Source organism: Tasmannia lanceolata, unplaced genomic scaffold (genome assembly GCF_043159265.1).
Source record: "Tasmannia lanceolata isolate RefF3 unplaced genomic scaffold, GAP_Taslan_0.1 ptg000016l, whole genome shotgun sequence".
Taxonomy (NCBI): domain Eukaryota; kingdom Viridiplantae; phylum Streptophyta; class Magnoliopsida; order Canellales; family Winteraceae; genus Tasmannia; species Tasmannia lanceolata.
This window is the reverse complement of record NW_027518693.1, coordinates 6,100,791-6,108,730: the sequence shown is the minus strand read 5'-3', so window position 1 is coordinate 6,108,730 and position 7,940 is coordinate 6,100,791. Positions and strand designations below refer to the sequence as shown.

The 7,940-nt window shown below is 37.8% G+C and overlaps 1 long non-coding RNA gene across 1 annotated transcript; it reads right to left on the bottom strand.

Annotated features, from left to right (window-relative positions):
• Positions 1 to 1,753: 1,753 nt before the first annotated feature.
• Positions 1,754 to 7,291, bottom strand: LOC143847806 (uncharacterized). The gene is made up of 4 exons (XR_013235234.1): positions 7,236 to 7,291; positions 7,088 to 7,133; positions 6,851 to 6,930; positions 1,754 to 2,043 (listed from the first exon to the last, which is right to left on the bottom strand). It is a non-coding gene; the product is annotated as an uncharacterized LOC143847806 (long non-coding RNA).
• Positions 7,292 to 7,940: the final 649 nt, after the last annotated feature.

Sequence of the window (7,940 nt, the reverse complement as noted above, 5' to 3'; positions counted from 1 at the left end):
TATTATGCTATCAAAATCCAATCAGAAAATGTAAAACAGAGCGAGTATACCATTATAAAAATATGTAGTGAGGATTACGGTCCCCAAACATGTGTTTGGTTGCACAAAAGCTAGGATGGTTTAGGGTTTTTGCTTTGCATTTGGTTGGCATGCCAGCAAAATCTCGTTTGGTTGCCAATGTAGCATCGAAAACCCTGAGACCACCAGACATGTTTCATAAGTAATTATTGCATATTTGGTGATGTGGCATCCATGTTCTCTCCTTATACCTTCCAAGCCAAATTTCTCAAAAAGTGGAATTTGGCTTGGAGAATAGAGCTCTCTCTCTCTCTCTCTCTCTCTCTCTCTCTCTCTCTCTCTCTCTCTGTAATGGTAATGACACCCTCCTCCCACTACTCTATGAGGTCGGCAACCAAACACCACCTATCACTGTTCTACAAGGTAAATTATAGGTAGGGGTGGACATGGTTCCGGTTCAACCAGAAAAACCGAACCGAACTATGGTTCGGTTCTAGGATTTGGCGGTTCAGTTCCGGTTATGGGTTCTTGGAACCGTGAGAATGCGGTTTGGTTTTGGGTTTGGGATCTTGGAACTGAGAACCGAACCTAGAACCGAGTAGGACCATACCCACCTCCAATAAGATAAAATAACCCCCCCCCCCCCCCCCCCCCCCCCCCAAAAAAAAAAAAAAAAAAAAAAAAAAAACTCGGTTTCCTTGAGAAAATGCTTTAGACTTTACACTTACTACTTGAGGATAAATTCACCCATTTAACGTCTTGCTTTGCCTTTTAAAGTTTTAATCGTAAGTTATTAAAAACGAATAAAATCTCAATCGTTATGTGAAAAAAAATTATATAATAAATGTTGGGTAAACCTATAACTGAACCGATCAAGTTCGGTTCCAAAGATATATGGTTCGGTTCTGGTTTCAAATTCTAGGAACCGATTGCGTATGGTTCAGTTCTGGGTATACCCCGGAACCGAACCGAACCATGTCCACCCCTAATTATAGGTAAATCAAATATTTTTCTCCTTCGTATTGACTGCTTATAACACTAATCTAAAGGTAACTTACCTACAGGTAAATAAAATCTCACGAAAGAATATGATTTGTTATATTCTTTTAGTTAGTCTGTCACATCATCATTAAGGCATGAATAGTATTTTCTACTGAAGTGGGCCTTACGTAATGCTAGGCTTCCTGAATAATGAGGTGTAATGGGTAATTGAACTCAAAAGTTTCGTAACCTAAAGTTGCAGACTGTCATAAGTTTAGTGAACCTCCACACCTTGGAAGTCACATCTGAATTGTGGCTGCACCTTTGGGGTGCAATTAATGGGATCTAATCTCTATGCAAGGGGTCCCCTACCTGCTGCAAGGGAGGCTGTATTTGTCTATACAGCTTCCCTTGCACAAAGGACTGGATGTGACTTCGAGGGTATGTTGGTCTGGAAACACACATGTTCCTTTCCACCTGTTCTTTTTAAATTAGTTCTGTTTCTTTCGACATAAAATGGGTGTAAAAACAAATTTTACGCTCATTTTTACAATTAAAAATGAGCATAAAATTTGTTTTACGTCCATTTTTATGTGGAAAGAACTGAAAATTAAGAAAATGAATGGTGACGTGAGAGCGTGCCCTGTGGTTTAGTAGAGATTCAAGAAGTCGAATGGATCAATCTATCCTAAGAAATTTGTGCTGAGAAATAAGTGGGGTTCCAGCCTCATGAGGAAGAAGATGAGGAATTCAAAGGCCTTTCTGCCCAAATGTGTACCTGAGGGACAGAAAACCCCGACTCTCTTTTATGAGCACTTAGCTTTCACAAACAAGTCGGCAGGAGCTTCTACCAAATGTTACATGACTGTGCAAAGCTTATGGGCACTCTTTCCTTTATACCCACTTTAATGTGTTTGCATAGGAATATTGACAAAGTAATGAAATATATTACACATTGTCTCCTTCGTATCTAGATAAAAACCAAATTGATGAATGCTAACAAGTGGACTGCAGAAAGAACTCCATTGGAAATGAAGGGAAGACCTGGGCAACAAAGAACACATTTATTCAGCATCTGCAGACTGATTAATTATGAATGCTTATAAAACTAAGAGGGCTGCTAGCAAAACGGGATTTCGTTTAGATAAAGACAAAATCCCGTGTGTGACAGTCATTCAGAAAAAGAAAAAGAAAAAATCCCATGTGTGACACATTCACAAAAGACAAGGAAATGGGCTCGTACCCCACAAAATGCAAAATAATCTGTGGAATTGACCAAACAATCGGTCAATTCGACTTCCGTCTTTACTCTCCAAAAGAAATCCTATTTTGGAAGTGTTTTCCTAAGACTAATTTACACAACTTATTCCATAGAACTGTTAAAGTATAAAAGATAGATAACACCTTTCTCCAATGGCTTAAGCTTTTGGAGAAGTTGGTAAGTTAACATGGTATCAGAGCCAAAGGTCTCGAGTTCAAACCTCCAGGATAGCAAAAATCCACATGTAATGGTCGGCCCAAAGTGGGACCACATGAGCCACGTGTTTGCCAAGTGGGCCACACGTTTGCGGGAGTGTTAAAGTATAAAAGATAGATAACACCTTTCTCCAACCGCTTAAGCTATTGGAGAAGTTGGTAAGTTAACAAGAACCAGTGTATATAAATATGAAGATCATAAAAAAAAAACAAATATGAATTTCACTAATCCAGAAGATTGCAAGACTGATATCAATCGAGAAATTATACGATGAAGGGGCGTATAAACATGTAGTCATCATCCCATCCTTGATATTTGATCCAACAGCAGCTCACTTTTTGAGAAGCTTCTGTTGGATCAAATATCAAAAAGTGAGCTGCTGTTGGATCAAATATCAAGGGTGGTACTTTTATCGTACCACCTTTACGTGTTTAAATGGCCATTCATCATATAATTTCTCGATATCAATCATTGGTGGAATTTATTTCAGCAAAATAATAAAATACTTGAACTGTACCATTACCATAAAAAGCACTTAACCAATTCTTGAAAGATTAAGAAAAGCAAATGAATTCATGGGGAGTTTTGAGTTACTCAACTCAACTAAGAATTTGTCCCAAACTAGTTGGGGTCGGCTAATGAATCCTTTAGAAAATTTTCATGAAGAAGGTGAAAGGATCTACCCGGCTCAAATTGACCAAGTCTAATCCTGACACTAGTTGGGTTCTTCTACATGGATCATTTTCTACCATTCTCTCCTATCCAAGGTCATGTTCTCTGTTATGTTCCTAGCCCTCAACCCCGACTGTGTTTTTCATAGCCTGTCCGGCTGTCCCAAGGCAGGGTAAAGGAGGAGGGTTGGCGTCAGACTGCCTTTCCTGAAGAGTGAAACAATCAAAACTTGGCAGCCGGCCGTAAACTTTGCCACTTTTCTATGAAATGAATCCTGAGAGTTTTGAGTTACTGAATCACAAAAAATAATATGGGAAATAGAAACTAAGAAGACTGAGCAAATAAGGGAGAAAAACAGAACCCTATAATGAGAATATCCTCGATGCCCACCATATTGGAGAGTGGAGACCAATAAGTCCTAGCTTGCCCACCAAATGATTAAAGTTGTTAGTTCTTAATGCTTTAGTCACTATGGTTAGCTGATTTTCAGCTTCATCATATTGCTTTTGAAATGCGATATGCATCAAAATATATATTTAGAAGTAAGATGTTAGCAAGAAGATTTGTGATTTTCACTCCATTTCAATAAATTTCAATCGGAATCGATGTCTTTCGAGTAAGCTTTCTATTTTTTTCTTCTATTTTCCCGCAAAATTAGGCTCTTGATCTTACCCAAATGGTGAATAAAAAAATCAAGATATCTATTCAATACATTCAACCTCTTTCCTAGAAATAAAGGAAAGAAATAAAAGTTCATGTTCCAACACTTCCGGTTTTGAAGGTTCGTTCCGGGTCGAACAGGGGGACTTCATTATGCCTTGCTGTCACCGAGTTGGCTCTGCCACTTTCGTGTACTTGTTTTCGGTGAGAGAGTCTTTCCTTTATCCGTCTCGGCCAGGTGCATGAGTTTCCCAAGGCATCTTAATGATTGCCCGCTGTAACCCTCTCGGCATAGGCCCCGCCGCTTATTAATTTTAAATGACATGAATTTCTTCTTTTTTATAAGGATTTTGAGGTTTGATTGCTCATAGCTCTATTTCGTTTTCAGCTAATCTTATTTGGTGTTTGCCTTACTGTAAGGAAATTGGTAGAAACATAAGTAGACAATTTTCCGAAGAAAAATATCAGTTTTAGGAGTATATCACAATTTCCTTTGGATAGCATTTGATATCTTGGCCTTATGCATCTTAATGCGGTGCCAATGGTATGAAAGTTGACATCATGGATTGATACTGCCAACAGAAACAAAAGCTCTTACAGAAATGTTGCCCTCAATGACGCTCAAGACCTTTAAGTCTGACATTCATTTTTCATAATATGTTTTTTTTGGGTTTGTTTGTCGCTGTATTGTATTTTGAGTTTGACAAATTTTGGGTTTGTTTTGTTTCATGGTATTGTCCTATGCATTCAAAATGACACGGGTCTCTCCAGATCTTAACAACTTTTCTTTATTTCCATAGATATTAATCTCCTATGGGTGCACATCGTAAAGGCCTTTCAAATTACTCGGATTTTTGGGTTCAGAAGCGGGAGAAGAAACTTCATTGATGATGCCCGAAGAAGATCTTTCGGCATCATGTCATGGCAATGTTTCTCCTATTTATGTAATTAACCAAGAAAAAGTCCAGTCAACGGTGGTCAGTACACTAACATTTCATCCATCTTCTTTTAGTAATCATGAATGATTTGTTTCTTCTTAAGGATCACGATTCATTAGGATCCAAGCTAAAGTACCCAATTCAAAACTAAAACTATTCATGGTTCTCTCTTTTGCAGTGTCTAATTCTCCATAATGTGCAGAACATACTGAGTAAATAATAATAGGGTTAGCATGCCACATCTTTTCTGGGAAGTAAAATATATGTTAATGTATGGGCGATATCAATACAATTATTTCCCTATTTTTACCTACTGGTCAAGGTTTCCTTATTTATTCAAGTCAGTTCTCAATTTCAAAACAGGTGAATAAATGCTTCACGCACTTGGAGATCCCCTCATCACTGTTCTTTTCTGTATTTCTATGCAAGGTTCATTTCCTTTCTGTATTATACAGGCTACTCGGGAAGAAAAAACTTAGCTGCAGTTTGTGACTTAAGACTTTGTGAGGGTTTGTATACATTTCTAACTCAACTTATTTTGGTTTTAATATGTAACTACATGACAAATGATATGATACAACATTGAAACCTATTTTGATTGTTTGAACTGTTTCTTTGCTCAAACAGAGAAACGAAAACAAAAGTCGTTTGATCTAGTTGAAAAGTTATTATGCTAATATTAATTGTACATAAGTCGATGCTTTAACATTAGTTTGTTCTGTAGAAAACATTCCATGTTCATTAAGTAACATGTGTACAGAAAGCAAAGAAAACAGCAATCTTTCCTAATACCATAGAAATTCTGGCTGGGAAAAAAAAGGTAATTTTAGGATTTAACTTTATACATATTCATACATGTGCGAAATGTTACTTGAGTTCTTCAAGCCATGTTCAATTTTTACATTAATATATTTGTTTCTTGAGTTTGCATGCCTTATATCCCATCTTACCTAGATAAAACGTTTTTCATTGTATTTTATTGGTGGTTTACTGGCTTCCATTAAAATGAGTGATCATTTGTTCATTTTATTGGTTATCTTATGCATGTCCCATTTCTTAATCTGGCAGCATTTCTTTGCATCATTTTTGTCCCATGATGAAGCCTAACAACACATTGTAGATGGATGGTTTTGTGCTCTGTTCATGGATGACTTAAGGTTTTTGTGATGTTCTAATATCACTTTTAAGGGTTATGATTTGGATTCAATTTTCTTCTTTGCATTGCTTATTTATTTATTTATATTTACAAATGTATTTTCTATCTACTGTTACACACACACACACACACACACACACACAGAGAGAGAGAGAGAGAGAGAGAGAGAGAGAGAGAGAGAGAGAGATGAGGAAACATGGTTAATATCATTTACTTTGTCTTAGCGGTACAATTTGGGCTGCAGGGGTTGAGCCTCTTGCTCAACTGGTAAAGACTATGTTCCTCAACCATGAGGTCAGAGGTTCTATCCCAGCTTACCTACCAAAAAAATTTGGGCTGCACCCCCTATTTTGTCTTTGTTGGCCCGTGAATGGCACGAGGGTTCTTACTACTATATACTAATGAGTGATCTACTGGTGGGGTCCATGTCAAAAAATCAATGGGACCCACAAGTGCTTCATATGTATACTAGCGAAGGGAAATGACAGCCCTGCTAGTATAAAAGAGTAGCCATAAATACACTAGATTGACTGTCCTAAGTAAAAAAAAAAAAAGGGTGAATATATCACTTCCCCTAATGAATGATCAAAGTGATCCACTGATCGGGCCGCCCAAATGGAGTAATCAGTGGTTATCTTAAAACAAGGAACTATGAACAACCCATATAACACAATCCAAACAGGATCAGCCCTAACATAAAGAGCAAAGATAAATAAAAACATGTCTCAAACACAATCTTAGTAAAAGCAGTCACATCTGGGGCATCAAAGATTAAATCTGTATCCCTACTTGTCCTAAAACAACAACAAAAAATGTCGAAATCTCAAAGATTAAATCTGTACCAAAGATTAAATTCTAGAAAACGCCGTCATATATGGGCATCAAAGATTAAATATGTATCCCTATATGTCCTAAAACAACAAGTCCAAATCCCAATCTAATTCTCACCTAAAAGAAAATGTCTCCTATAAGACAGAGTGTATCCCAAGTCCCAACTGTATTAAAAAGTCATCACCTCCGTATATCTCCTGAAAAAACAAAGGTAAGAAGAAGGTGGTGAGCACAAAATCACTAGTTAATCAACCCTAAAACCAGAACTTAAAACCCTAGAACCAGAATAAGCAAAAATGCAAAAAACTTTGGGAAAAAAAACATAAGACCATTAATTACTAACACTAGTATTACCACAAAGAGTTGAAGCTCAATTTTCTCACCACCCTTCCTAGGCATCCTGCATCCAAGAAGCATCAAAGAAGAACAAATCAGTAAGGAAGCCAAAAAAAAAGAGAGATAAGTGGGCAAAAGGAAAACATATCTTCTTAGGATTTCCAACCTTGTCTTTCCGGCTCATGTAAAACTCCTTGTAGACGCCAATTAGTAATGACACCTAGAAAGAGAATGAAACGATGAGTGCGAGAATAAGATAGGCATGGACTCCATTGGACTTGGGGTTGAAAGCAAGGACTACTAAGAATCAAAGTATATCGATGACCCTCACTAAAACAAACCATAGAAAAGAAGGAAAAGAAGGATTTCCATCCTTCTCATGGAAGAACCTATTAGCTTTCTTGTCAATGAAAAGCACCTCGACAAGGCACATTAGCAGTGCCATCACGGAGGATATGATGCTAAAGATTATAACTGAACGAATGCGATGGTCATTGTTGAAATTTAGAATGATTGATGAGTACACTATGATTGTTCGGATTTCAGAAGTTCTATCGCAAAGAGACCATAGAAACTGTTGGGACCTTAACCGGGTAGAACTCACCCCTAAAAGCTAGCCATTAGAGGGAGCGTGCCCATTCCCTTATAACACATCCCCATCCATTTCACTTATCCGTTGTGGGACTACTTGCTTTTGCATGGAACCCCAACAATCTCCCCCTCCACGCGGAAACAACGTGGACAATCTCCCCCCAGGGACATTCCCACACTCGGAGGCAAACCGGGGTTACCACGCCCTAAGCTCTGATACCATTTGTTGTGAATTTAACCAGGTAGAACTCACCCTTAAAAGCTAGCGATTAGAGGGAGG